Raw genomic sequence first — 14,890 nt, forward strand, 5'->3', positions numbered from 1 at the left:
TTCCATTTTGTGCTCCAAGGCCAAATTTGCCTGTTACTCCAGGTATCTCTTGACTTCCTACTTTTGCATTTCAGTCCCCTATGATGAAAAGGACATTTTTTTTAACGTTAGTTCTAGAAGTTCTTGTAAGTCATCTTTATAGAACCATGCAACTTCAGCTTCTCAGCATTAGTGTTGGAGCATAGATTTGAATTACTGTGATACTGAATGGTTTGCCTTGGAAACGAACAGAGATCATTCTGTCATTTTTGAGATTGCACCTAAGTATTGTGTTTCAGACTCTTTTGTTGACTAGGAGGGCTACTCTATTTCTTCTAAGGTAATCCTGCCCACAGTAGTAGATATAATGATCATCTGAATTAAATTCACCCATTCTGGTCCATTTCAGTTCACTGATTCCTAAAATGTTGATGCTCCTGTTTGACCACTTTCAATTTACCTTGAGTTATGGACCTAACATTCCAGGTTCCTATGTAATATTGTTCTTTACAGCATCAGACTTTACTTCTAGCACCAGTCACATCCACAACTGGGCACTGTTTTTACTTTGGCTCCATCTCTTCTTTGTTTCTAGAGTTATTTCTTCAGTAGCATATTGGGCACCTACTGATCTGGGGAGTTCATCTTTCAGAGTTCTATCCTTTTTCCTTTTCATACTGTTCATGGGATTCTCAAGGCAAGAATACTGAAGTAGTTTGGCATTCCCTTCTCCACATTTTGTCAGAACTCTCCACCATGACCCGTCCATCTTGGGTGGTCCTACATGGCATGGTTCACAGTTTCATTGAGTTAGACAAGGTGGTGGTCCATGTGATCAGTTTGGTTAGTTTTCTGTAATTTTGGTTTTCATTCTGCCTGCCCTCTGATGAATAAGGATAAGAGGCTTATGGAGGCTTCATGGTGGGAGAGATTCACTGGGGTGAGGGTGGGGGGAACTGGGTCTTGTTCTGATGGGCAGGGCCATGCTCAGTAAATCTTTAATCCAATTTTCTGTTGATGGGTGGAGCTGTGTTCCCTCTCTGTTGAAACTGTCAACCAATGCCTCCACCAGAGACTCTTGGACACTCACAGGCAAGTCTGGGTCAGTCTCTTGTGGGGTCATTGCTCCTTTTTCCTGGGTCCTGGTGCATACAAGTTTTTGTTTGTGCCCTCCAAGAGTCTGTTTCTGCAGTCCTGTGGAAGTTCGGTAATCAAATCCCACTGGCTTCCAAGGTGAAATTCCCTAGGGGTTCTCAGTCCCTTTGCCAGATTCCCAGGTTGGGAAATCTGTTGTGGGTCCTAGAACTTTCAGTTCTAGAAAATTCAGTGTGAGAATTTCTTTGGTATACTTGTCTGCATTTTGTGGATTGTCTGCTTGGCAGCTCTACGGTGGGTAATGATGCGTGACCCAGGTCTGCTGCAGCCAGAGCCCCTGTCTCTGTGGCAGGCTTGCCTTGGAAACGTGCCTCTGCTGACCTGTGCCTCTGCAGAAGACACTCAAAGACTTGAAGGCAGGTCTGGCTCAGTCTCTGTTGGGCCTACAGTGTTTCAAAAATGGTAAGGAGAGATAAGAAAGCCTTCCTCAGTGATCAATGCAAAGAAATAGAGGAAAATAATAGAATGGAAAAGACTAGAGATCTCTTCAAGCAAATTAGATACCAAGGGAACATTTCATGCAAAGATGGGCTCAATAAAGGACAGAAATGGTATGGACCTAAGAGAAGCAGAAGATATTAAGAAGAGGTGGCAAAAATACACAGAAGAACTATACAAAAAAGATCTTAATAACCCAGATAACCACGATGGTGTGATCACTTGCCTAGAGCCAGACATCCTGGAGTGTGAAATCAAGTGGGTCTTAGGAAGCATGACTACAAACAAAGCTTTTGGAGGTGAAGGAATTCCAGTTGAGCTATTTTAAATCCTCAAAGATGATGCTGTTAATGTGTTGCACTCAATATGCAAGCAAAATGTGGAAAAAATCAGCAGTGGCCACAGGACTGGAAAAGGTCAGGTTTCACTTCAATCCCAAAGAAAGGTAATGCAAAAGAATATTCAAATTATCATACAATTGTACTCATTTCACAGGCTAGCAAAGTAAAGCTAAAAATCCTTCAAGGATGGCTTCAACAGTACATGAACTGAGAACTTCCAGATGTTCAAGCTGGATTTAGAAAAGGCAGAGGAACCAGACATCAAATTTCCAACATCCACTGGATCATAGAAAAAGCAAGGGAATTCCAGAAAAAAAATCTACTTCTGTTTCATTGACTATGCTAAAGTCTTTGAATATCTGGATCACAACAAACTGTGGAAAATTCTTAAAGAGATGGGAATACTGGACCAGTTTATCTGTCTCCTGAGAAAACTGTATGAAGGTCAAGAAACCACCATTAGAACCAGACATGGAACAATGGACTGGTTCAAAATTGAAAAAGGAGTAAGTCAAGGCTGTATATTGTTATTATGCTTATTTAACTTCTTTTTTTAAATTTTTTTAAATTTAACTTCTATGCAGAGAACATCATGACAAATGACAGGGTGGATTACTCATAAGCTGGAATCAAGATTGCTGGGAGGAATATCAACAACCTCAGATATGCAGATGATGCCACTCTAATGGCAGAAAGTGAAGAGAAATTAAAGAGCCTCTTGATCAGGGTAAAAGAGAAGAGTGAAAAAACTGGATTAAAACTCAGCATTCAAACAACTAAGATCTTGGCATCTGGTCCATTGCTTCATGGCAAATATATTGGGAAAAAGTGGAAACGGGGACAGATTTTATTTTCTTGGGCTCGAAAATCACTGCAGATGGTAACTGCAGCCATGAAATTAAAAGACGCTTGCTCCTTGGATGACAAGCTATGAGAAACCTAGACATCATATTAAAAAGCAGAAATGTCAGTTTGCCAACAAAGGTTCATATAGTCAAAAATATTGTTTTTCCAGGAGTCATGTAGAGATGTGAGAGTTGGACCATGAAGAAGGCCAAGCATTGAACAATTGATGCTTTTAAGTTGTGGTGCTGGAGAAGACTCTTGAGAGTCCCTTGGACTGCAAGGAGACCAGAGCAGTCAATCCTAAAGGAAATCAACTCTGACTATTCATTGAAGGGACTGATGCTGAAGCTCAAATACTTTGGCCACCTGATGTGAACAGCTGACTCATTCAAGAAAACCCTGATACAGGGAAGGAGTGAAGGCAGGAGGAGAAGGAGGTGACAGAGGATGAGACTGTTGGATGGCATCACCGACTCAATGAACATGAGTCTGAGCAAACTCTGGGAGGTAGCGAAGGACAGGGATGCTTGGTGTGCTGCAGTTCATGGGGTCCCAAAGAGTCAGACACCACTTAGTGACTGAACAACAACAATAACAAAGAAATAACCATTGTTTGTGATTCTATGTATTGGTTTTTTAAAACTTTCTGGAATAAAAGTTTTATGTTTTGAAATTATGTTTTTGAAACATAGGCATCAATGTAACTCCGTTGAAAAGCTGGCAGACTGCCAATATGGATCATTAGTATTTATATTTGATTCATATAGCAGTTTCCAAAGAGCCCACAGTGCTTTAACATATGTTAGATTATTTATCCTCATCATTCCTAGTGAAGTAGATTTTAAAGTTCTTTGTGTCTATTTTATTGAGACTAAGTCTTCACTTCTTGTACTTCTCCAGAAAAGTGTGTCTAGTTATTAAAATACTTTTACAGATTTTGATTAATCATCCTGAGAAAACAATTAATTTCTATGCCAAAATTATCCATGTAGTTTAGGCTATAAAATGACAGATATACCTACAACCTTCTCTCAAATATCTCTGACTAATAGCCTACCCCGGTAATATTGCTAAAGAACACATTTTTGACACCTGGGACAGTCTATCCTCTAAGTGCCTTACTTAATTTTGTTCAAGGTATTCATTAATTACCTGAAGAAATATTTATTAAGGTCTTACATTATATAAGAATCGATCTTTGCACTGCAAAATAAAGCATGAATCTGAAACTGAATTTAATCTAGCAGTGTTTATAATCTCATGGGAGAGACTCTACTTTGATGTCTAAGTACTGATTGGAAATGGAAAAGAGACAAGAAGGATAGATGAAACACTATGGAAGTTTAGATGATCAAGTCCTTATTCCAGCTTCAGACTTTAATCAGAAGTCAAACTCAAAACTTCTTTCCTCCCTAATCCATCCCAGCACCTACCTCTGAATCAGGAGAATTTGGGGGATACAAGTAATAGAAGATATGATTGAAAATGTTCTAATAGTAAGAGGATCCCCCAGTTCATAAAACAAGAAGTCCTGGGGTAAGAAGTCTCCATAAATGTTAATTCAGTATCACCCAGTAGTATCACCCGCATCTCTTTATCTTATCACTGCATCTTTCTCAGCACATCTCTAGGCACACCCTTCTGATCCTAGATGGCAGAAGCAGCTTCAGGCCCTGTTTCTTTTCATACCAATGTCTGAAGCCAGGAACAGAGATTCTGTCTCTCTCTTGTGTTTCTTTTTAAGAACTAATAACTTCCCTGGTGGGCTTCCCTGGTGGGCTTCCCTGGTGGCTCAAAGGTTAAAGCATCTGCCTGCAATGCAGGAGACCTGGGTTCGATCCCTGGGTTGGGAAGATCCCCTGGAGAAGGAAATGGCAACCCACTCCAGTACTCTTGCCTGGAGAATCCCATGGATGGAGGAGTGTGGGAGGCTACAGCCCATGGGGTTGCAAAGAATTGGACATGACTGAGCAACTTCTCTTTCACTTTTCACTTTCAACTTTCATGTAAGTTCCCTCCCATTAGGCTTTCTCTCCCATCTCACTGGTCAGAACTAGACTCTTCCCACACCAATCACTGGCAGTGATTAAAGAATTACTATGATTAGCTTAAAGTGAAAGTCACTCAGTCATGTCTGACTCTTTGTGACCCCATGGACTATACAGTCCATGGAATTCTTCAGGCCAGAATACTAGAGTGGGTGGCCTTTCCCTTCTCCAGGAGATCTTCCCAACCCAGGGATCAAACCCAGGTCTCCCACATTGCAGGCAGATTCTTTACCAGCTGAGTCACAAGGAAAGACCAAGAATACTGGAGGGGGTAGCCTATCCCTTCTCCAGGGGATCTTCCTGACCCAGGAATTGAACTGGGGTCTCCTGCATTGCAGGTGGATTCTTTACCAACTGAGCTAATCTAGATTCCTTTTCCCTAAGAATATAATTATGCAGCAAAAGGTGAATAACTAAACAATTTTGGGTCTCTCCTAGACAGAAAGAAGTGGGTAAGGGAAAGTTTGGGGTGGGTCACCAAAAAATATCTCTTACACTATCTCTAAACTAGCTCTTTTTCCTAACTTCCCTATTTTGTTTCTTGGTGCCACCAATCTCCCTCTTATGTAGTGGATTGAAAACGCTAAACTGATTTTTTGATAAGACTCTTTTCTGTTGTCCTTGTATCTTGAGAGTCCCTTGGACTGCAAGGAGTTCCAACCAGTTAATCCTAAAGGAAATCAATCCTGAATATTCATTGGAAGGACTGATGCTGAAGCTGAAGCTCCAATACTTTGGCCACCTGATGCAAAGAGCCAACTCATTGGAAAAGCCTGGATGCTGGGAAATACTGAAGGCAAAAGGAGAAGGGGATGACAGAGAACGAGATGGTTAGAGAGCATCTCTGACTCAAGAATTTGAGCAAACTCCCAGAGACAGTGGAGGACAGAGGACCTGGTGTGTTACGGTCTGATGTGTTACAGGATCAAAAAGAATCAGACACGATTCAATGACTGAATAACAACAACATATCTTATTACCAAGCATCATAAAGATTAATGCCTATGTCTTAAAAATATTTGTGTGAAGGTCCAGTTCTGAATTTCAAGTACCTGGAATGCTGTAAAAATCTCTCAACTAGGGAGAAGCAGATGAATACATCATTATCCAAACTAGGATATTTTTGAGATTGAAATACTATGCTATTAATGATCATATATATAAAAAATAGGTGTCAACTACAGTCAACCCAACACATATTCATCCAGCCCCAACTAAATTTTTTTGAGAACCATTTTTTTTTTTTTAACCTTACCCATCTTGGATTAGCATATTGTTTTATATGTACCAGTTTCTCCAGTTCAAGTTTACCCTGCCACAATATTACTCTTTCTGGAGCCCAGCCATGAGCATGCCTGCGCAAAAACTTTCAGTAGCTTCCCCGTACACATGGCATTAAACGAACTGCCTACCGCAGGACTTACGGATTTCCCATAACACGCGGGTCTCAAATTGAACTTTCCTGACTTGTCTCTCATTATTTCCCAAACTATAAACAAACGGTCAGCTATATACTACCCCTCAACCAAAACAAGGTACCTGGAGTTCCATTGTGCCCATGTTCTCCCAGCCTCCGTATGCTTGCTAATGTGGCTTTTTCCATTTGTAATGCCTTTCCCTCCCATGCCAGCTTCCTACCCATCATTTCACACTATAGCAAATGTGTGAAATAAATAAATCAAATGTAATTTTGTGTTTAATAGATCAGATGTAATTTTGTGTTCTTCTATTTGGATATCTCTTATGGTTATGGCTATGGCGATCATGTTTTCTGAACCAAGCTCAGACTTGTGACCTGTCATGGATTCTGACAATGGGATGGGCCTCAAACTGATTGTATTGGGGCTTTTATTACAGTTGAGTTTGTTGATTTTCCTTACTATATGACAGGCTCTGCAGTGGGAGAAAATGGGTCTTACTCACATTGGATTGGCATATTGTTTTACATGTACCAGCTTCTCCATAAATACGTTTATATAAATTTTTCTATAAATAACTAGGCCCACATAGCTATCTCATCTCTCCAATTGACTTGAAAACCTATTATAACATGAAATTAATAACAGTTTTATCTGTTGGAACAATGAGAACTGAGTAGATAAGAGAGAGGAGACAAGAGCAGGCCAGGCTTTTCCTATATACATTTTTATACTTTGATGTTTGAGTTATTTACATGATTTCCCATTAAAAATTAATTTAAAAGCTTAAAATCCTAATTGGCAAATGTGCCCTTTTAATAAATGGTTTACATTTAATTTTTCTTCTTAAATACATTTTAGCATGTAGCCCAGTATTCCTGGGAATTTTGCACCCAGAATTGATCAGAGTTGGCATTATTATCAGCAGATATAGTGGAAAAGAGAAACTGATTACTCTATTCAATAATCAGTTATAGATGATCAAGATAGAAGGATGTACTAGAAAATATAAAATCAAAGACTTCAAATATGGAGATTGTCTTGCAAAAGTTCCTAACAGAACCACTGAATCATCAGATGGCAACCAGCCACAACAGTGCAGTTTGAGGAAACTCAGGATGAGAAAGCAGGATCCTGGCCCCTACAGCTGAGGTGCACATCAAAGGAATGATTTCAGGGCGCCCAGACTCTTGCCTTGCATCTTCCCATATATAGAAAAATGCTAAATTCCTTAGCTTGAGATACTTGGTTTTCTTTTATGAACAGTTAACTTCTGTTCCAACTATCTGGCATTGCTGCAAAAATTGGCATTCCCTCCTTCCTCTTCAGAACAGCTTTCTCAGTTATCCGAGAAGTTGTGTCCTGGGCTTAAGTCCTCAGATTTGTCCACCTAATAAAACACAACTCTCAACTTGCAGGTTGCGCATTTTTTTCAGTTGACGGGGGCACCACTGGGGGTGTCAGAAGATACCAAGAGCTTCCGTTTCACTTGATCTCTTTCCACATTATGCTCTTGAGGTTTAAGGAATCTTGTAGATCTAATTCGTTTGCTTTAACCACATTAAGGTTTCCCATTAATGATAAACCACAATCTGTCCATAACCCTACTGATGGACCACAAGCTTGTTTCCTCTGCCTCCTGTTGTAACAATGTTACAATGAACCACTCTACATGTATTTCCTTGGGCACATGTGAACCTGCCCCTGTGATGGAAGGGCAAGTGCACGGGTCACAGTGAAAATAGAGTACAAGTGTTGATATTCACTATCACTCCTTTTCAGGTCTTTCACGGACCTAAACAAATAAATATTTTCACTCATACTGGGTGGTCCTGGGAAGGTAGGGAGGCTCTTCCTTCCCACTGTGTCTTGAGAGGTTATAGACTCAAATATGTCAAATGCACACCCCACAGCCTTCTACTGACCTTGCAAGAGTCAGGGTTGTTTCCATGCAGTCTGCCATCTGCCCACATCTGGCTTCACTGCCCAACCTTAACACTCCAGAGATGGCTTTCACACCTTTTTTTGAAAAAGAAAAAAACTGATGTGAGTAAACCCCAGAGTTGTTGGTGCTCTAGCTGGTTAAACGAAGCATAGTTGAGCAAGGGACAGATCAAATACATTGGAAATGTGCCACTGTCCTCCTTTGTGACCATGGAAAAGTCACTTTGCCTTTCTGTGGCTCCATTTCCTCATTCATGAAATTAAAGCACTCTTATTCCTCTTCTTACCAATTAAAAAAATAAAATACCTAAACATGTTAACTAAATACATCAGTATTTTTAACCCTTATTTAGAATTGAGAGAATAGTTACTGTTTACATACTGACTTCAACCATCAAAGGTTGTTTCTGCCAACACTGAAGTCTCAGGTAACAGTGTGATTTTTTTTTTTTTAATAGTGTGATTTTGTATGAGAATAAACCCATTGCTATCACCAACTTGAGCAGTCTTGCAAAGACTTTCTATTTTATTCACTTATGTTAATCTTCAAATCTTTCTTAGGAAATAGTTCTTGTCATATTTATATATATATTCACATTCCTAGTAAGGACTAAAGTTGTGATAATTTTATATACCAGACAAAGAATTTTATGGACTAAGATTTTCTAACCTGTAAAAATCTTATTTTAAACAAGAAACGTAAACTGTTACACATTTTTGATTCTTAAAAAAATCACTGAGAGGGTTTCTTTAAATTTTATTAGATTTTTTAAGTCACTGTTGATCACGGCATACAATATTTCTAGCCACAGTTCTCAGAAGATTCAATATCCATGAATGTCTTAAAGGTAAAATTGGTCATTTAATGCTATTTTTTCAAGGTCCAAATAAAACTTTCAATAGGTTGAGACCAACTTCCTTTCTCTAGAAACTGAGTAACTGCCAGCCTCAAGGAGGTAACCTCTACATCATTTTGGTTACCAACACTTCACACAAATTAGCTTATCAGATCATAGTTGAGATCAGGGTCCTTCCAGAAATGGGACTATGAAAAGAGGTTCATAACCCCAGGAATTATTTGAGTACAGCAATTCAGATTGGAGTGTTGTCAGAAGGTATTCAGCAGGTGGAGGGCAGCATGTTGGAGGCTGAGCCCATGAGGAGGGGGATGGAGACTTTAAGGAAAAGAGATGATGTTAAAGATAAACTTCACCTGCTGTTGAATGTTGCAACTTCTGAGAACAGAAGACTGGAGCCTCACAGATGATCTTACAGCCCAAGCTGTGGATTCTGGCTTCACTGCCCAACCTTAACACTCCAGAGATGGAGTGTTAGCAGAGATGGAGTATAAGCAAATTATAGACCTTCTTTAAAAACCACTGATAAAATCTGGGAGTATAACTCAGTCATACTAACTATTCACTTTCAAAACTGTGAGTTACTGTGTGTTTGTATGTGTATTAGTCACTCAGTCGTGTCCAACTCTCTGTGACCCCAAGGACTGTAGCCCACCAGACTCCTCTGTCCATGGACTTCTCAAGGCAAGAATACTGGAGTGGGTAACCATTCCCTCCTCTGAGGGATCTTCCGACCCAGGGATTGAAACCAGGTCTCCTGCATTGCAGACAGAGTCTTTACCATCTGAGCCACCAGGGAAGCCTGTGAGTTCCTAGAAGAATAATCTGAACAAGAGGTTGAGAGATAATAAGGATCCTGAAGAAGAGACAATGATAACCTATACTTAATCTTTTTAAATTGCAAATACCATTCCTGTTGGAACCACAACTTTTTATAAAATTGGAAAATAAGTCATAACTTTGGGGGCTATGTTCACAGGGTCATGTAATAGGTCTTTGTTTAATGTGACTTGGGAATTGAGAAGCTAAAATTTAGCTCTTTGAGGGTGTGAAGGAAGATATTTCCCCTGCCCTCCCATCTAATTCATGGAGATTCTGTGGTCTAGAGTTTTTTCTAAAAAGCAAATAAATTTAAGTAAAATTCTGATCTATTAGTGCCATACCTAGGAAGAGGTCTTGAGTTCTACCCAGTGTCTTTCTCTGCATTTATTAAACACAGATGTGCCCTAAAATATTAATAACATTTCTGCGTTGCAAGTTCAAGACAAGACTGCAAATTAGTGTCCTTTGTTCTTATACCCTGTTAACACCTAAATACTGCACAGACCTTTTGATGTACAGGACTGTGGGCTACTCTCACAAGACTGTAGCACCGAGAATAAGTCAGGTTTTCTGCTGCTCAGTTAAATTACAGTTCACAACAGAGTACATCTTTGACTCTCAAGGATTTAACAGTCTTAGCTTCAAGCACTACCAGTAACACTGAAGGTCCTTGAAAATATAACAATTTATCATTTCGCTAAGATTAGAATAATTTTTAAATTGAAGTATAGCTGATTTGCAGTGTTGCGTTAATCTCTGCTATGCAGCAAAGTGATTCAGTTGTACACACATACACAATTTTTTTTATTCTTTTCCATTATGAATTATCACAGAATATTGAACATAGTTCTCTGTGCTATACAGTAGGACCTTGCTGTTTATTCATTCTATATATAAAAGCTTATATCTGCTAACCCCATCTTCCCAGCCCAACCCCTCTCAGCCTCCTCCCCTCTGACAAACACAAGTCTGTTTTCTATGTCTGTGAGTGTATTTCTATTTTGTAAACAGGTTCATTTGTATCATACTTCAGATTCCACATATAAGTGATATCATTAAGATCATAATCTGAAAGCACACACTCTGTGGCTGATACTGAGTGAGCTCAAAACTACCCAAAGACTGTAGCTTCCCACTCATTGTCACACTTTCAGAACACATCTATATTGACCGGAAACTATCTGGGGTCAGGTACATACGAACTTAAAACCATGGACCATGATTGGGACCAGAGTGACCCAAAGTCATTCTCTCCTCTTTCAGGTCCTCTCCCTTCCACTTTGCCACCTCTCTTGCTGCCTCTAAGCATAGCAGGAAGGTATCTAGTAAGGGAAATGTGACAAACCAGTTAGTGATTTTGTTTTACCTCCTAAGGGACATTTGCACTTGAGCAAGGACAAGTAAAAAGAGTAATGTTTACCTGAAGAAAATAATTCCTAGTGGGTTAGAATTTCTAACCAGGTTCAACTAAGTTATGGGAATTATTTCACTGCAAATGGTAATATGGATGGTGAAAAAGTTTCTCGTGGCCATGATGGAGTTACAAAGTGTTTGAAATTTGTTCTATTAAATAAGTATTTCTTGCTAAAAATGAGTATGTCTTTTAGGTCAGTGATTTTGATATGTTTGATGGGCAAACATGATTGTACATCACACTCTCCTATGGATCTCTTAAAAAATATGTAGATTCTGTGTGCCATTTTGGACCCAGAAATCTATTTTCTTCATAAGATTTTCCAAAGATTTGTAAGAACAATCTTGTGGCTTTGTTGAATCCTCTCTATGTTCGTCTTATATTTTATTTATTTCTGTTCTCATATTCACTTTTTCCTTCATTCTACTTTCTTTGGTTTTATTTTTCTATTTCTTTTCCAATTTCTTGGGATGGTTGTTTGGTTAATTAATTTTCAGCCATTCCTTTTATAAATTCTATTGTTTGTAAACTATACATTTCCCTCTAAGTCTGACCTTTGATATATTCTGCAAGTATTAAAATGTAGTGTTTTCAAGATTATCCAGTTAAAAATATTTTCTAATGCCTATATTTTTTTCTATTCAATTTATAAACATGTATTTCTTCATAATCAAACATGTAGAAACAATATTGCTTTCCTTTAAATTTTTACTACAAGCAATAGCATTGTGGTCTAAGAAAACATGCTATATGAATTCAGTCTTTTGAAATTTGTTGACATTTGCTTTCTAATGTTCACAGTCCTGTTTTTTATTTAATTTTGGTATACATTTAAAAAAAATTCTTGGGACTTTCCTGGTCATCCAGTGGCTGACTCCGAGCTCCCAGTGCAGGGCAGGGACCAGTCCCTAGTCAGAGAACTAGATCCCACTTGTTGCAACTGAGTTCATGCACTGCAATTAAAGATCCTGCATGCTGCAACTAAGACCCTGTGCAGTCAAGTAAAAAATTAATTAATCAAAAAATAATAATTCTTGGACTTCCCTGGTGGTCCAGTGGTTAAGAATCTGCCTACTGATGCAGGAGACAAGGGTTCAATCCCTGGTCTGGGAGGATTCCACATGCTGCAGAGCATCTAGGCTGGTGCATCACAACTACTGAGCCTGGGTTCTCCAGCCCAAGAGCCATAAATACTGAGGACTGAGAGCTCTTTCTCCACAACAAGAGAAGCCCTCGCTCACCACATTAGAGAAAGCCCTCACATAGCCACGAAGACCCAGCACAACCAAAAATGCATAAACTAATCAATCAAAAAAAGAAAATCAGACTTTAAAAGAGTTTAATACATTAAAAAAGTAATTTTTGTCTACTAATTTTAACATCTGACATTTCTAGTTTGTTTCTATTATTTGGTAGTTTCACTCATATTGCTTTACTTTCTTGTGTGCTTTGTTATTTTTTACTGTGAGCTACACTTTTTTTTTCTGGAAAATCATCTGTGGAAAGTTTTTAAAGCCTACAATAAAATAGTTCTGTATGAGCTTTTTTGTTTGTTTGCTTGCTTTTGCCATGTGTCTTTATCTGCTCAGGACTGCTCTAAACTAAATCTGGGCTTCAGCATTCTTGGGTTATTGAAGTGACACGATTTTGGGCTGCAAATCTGCAGGACAATCAGCTTGTAGTTGTAAACCCTCAGGGATGTTCTCCCCTCCTGTCCTTCACCATTTCCTTTGCAGCCTCTTACGCTGGTGGTGATGGTGAGTTAGGTTGACTTCAAGTTACCGTTCCTCTTAAGTTGTAGCTTTTTGGTGGTGGTGGTTTAGTCGCTAAGTCATGTCCGACTACTACACCCCCATGGACTCCAGCTGCCAGGCTCCTCTATCCATGGGATTCTACAGGCAAGAATACTGGAGTGGGTTGCCATTTTCTTCTCCAGGGGACCTTCCCATCCCAGGAATCAAATCCAGGTCTCCTGCATTGCAGGCAGATTCTTTACAGACAGAGCTATGAGAGAGGCCTCACAGCTTTTTGGGGTCCTGGAATAATGAGGACCAATCTCCTATTAAATATCCCAACTTGGATGGATCCTAGGGATTTCTGCCCCCCCTATAGAGCTGGTTTAATAAAAATAGAAGCTCATTTTGCAAACCCTCAATGACTTTAAACAGCTTCCCTTCATTTCCATTCCTAGGTTGTAACTTTACTACCTTGTCAGCTCCTAAGGGATTTTAAGAAAACTAAAAATAATATTAAAATTTTTGAATTTGCTTTTCAATGTGAAAAATGATCTGAATAACCTAACCTGTCATATGACTCCAAACAAGAGTCATCATCTCAGTTTGTTCAGCCTGGCGTTTCTACAGAGCAGAGGACATGGCTGTCAGCAGGTTTGCATCATGACAAGAACACAAAAAAGTGATCCTCTCCTGAGCTCCAGTCTGAAACACATCCTATGAATAGACTCTGATGGCCTCACCATAGCTGGGACATAAAGCATTGGACCAGGGACAGAACCTATTGCCAGAAGGAAAGATGGGGATTTGGGGAGACTGAAAGAATAGCATCCACTGTGCAGACACACTCCCAGGTAGCCCTACTGGTAAAGAACCTGCCTGCCAATGCAAGAGACATAAGAGACAAGGGTTAGATTCCTGGGTCGGCAAGATCCCCTGGAGGAAGGCATGGAAACCCACTCCAGTATTCTTGCCTGGAGAATTCCATGGACAGAGGAGCCTGGTGGGCTACAGTCTTTGGGGTCACAGAGAGTTGGACACAACTAAAGCAATTTAGCATGCACACATATGCAAACACTAATTCTTTTACGGTCACCACGGCTTTCACTCTGTTTTACCTGCAGAAAACAATATTTCAGGGAGACTAAGCAACTTCAAATTCATTCGAGGTGGGCTGGAGTTTGAGTTGGGCTGAGGCCAACTCCAGCCTGGGCATCTGATTTCATACCCCGTGATCTTAACCACTGCACCCTCCTACCAGGTTCTCATCCTTTAACTGTCCACTCACCTCCTATGTCTCTAACAGAATGGGACTCAGGACGTGAGACTTCTGATCGACAGGATGGAAGGTGTGAGAACATGACCCAGAGGGCAACTCAGGGGCCAGGGAGCCTTGGCAGACATGTGGGGACAGAAGTCAGGGAGAGGTGGGCATCAGATAAGCTTCACCACACTTTGCAAGCTTCCCCCTTCTTTCACGATGGGCCTGCTGTCCTACTGCCCCTTGGGAAGGTAAGTAAATGTAATTGAATTACATTTTTTGTAATTCAAAAAAAAATTCAAAAGTGCTAAGCTTTTTGCACTGCTCTGCATTCACCCTATGCCCAATCACCCTATACCATCACATCCCCCCGCCCCAATCCCACACCAAAAGGTACAAGCCCGACTCCAAAGAGCACTGAAAGAATTACAGGCATTCCTAAGGTTTCAAGGGGCAGAAACAGCACACAGGGTGTGTGCAGCACATACATCACAGCAGGGACGCTGGAAGGAGCCTTGAGATCTCTCTCTCTCCCCTACTCCAAAGTTTGTGTGGAAAGTCTCCAGCTTTTTAGGCAAGCTGCTCCAATCTTTTAACCACCAGCTATCAAGTTCAAATTCATCTTCCTGATATC

The sequence above is a fragment of the Dama dama genome, chromosome 28, assembly GCF_033118175.1.
Source record: "Dama dama isolate Ldn47 chromosome 28, ASM3311817v1, whole genome shotgun sequence".
NCBI classification, from domain to species: domain Eukaryota; kingdom Metazoa; phylum Chordata; class Mammalia; order Artiodactyla; family Cervidae; genus Dama; species Dama dama.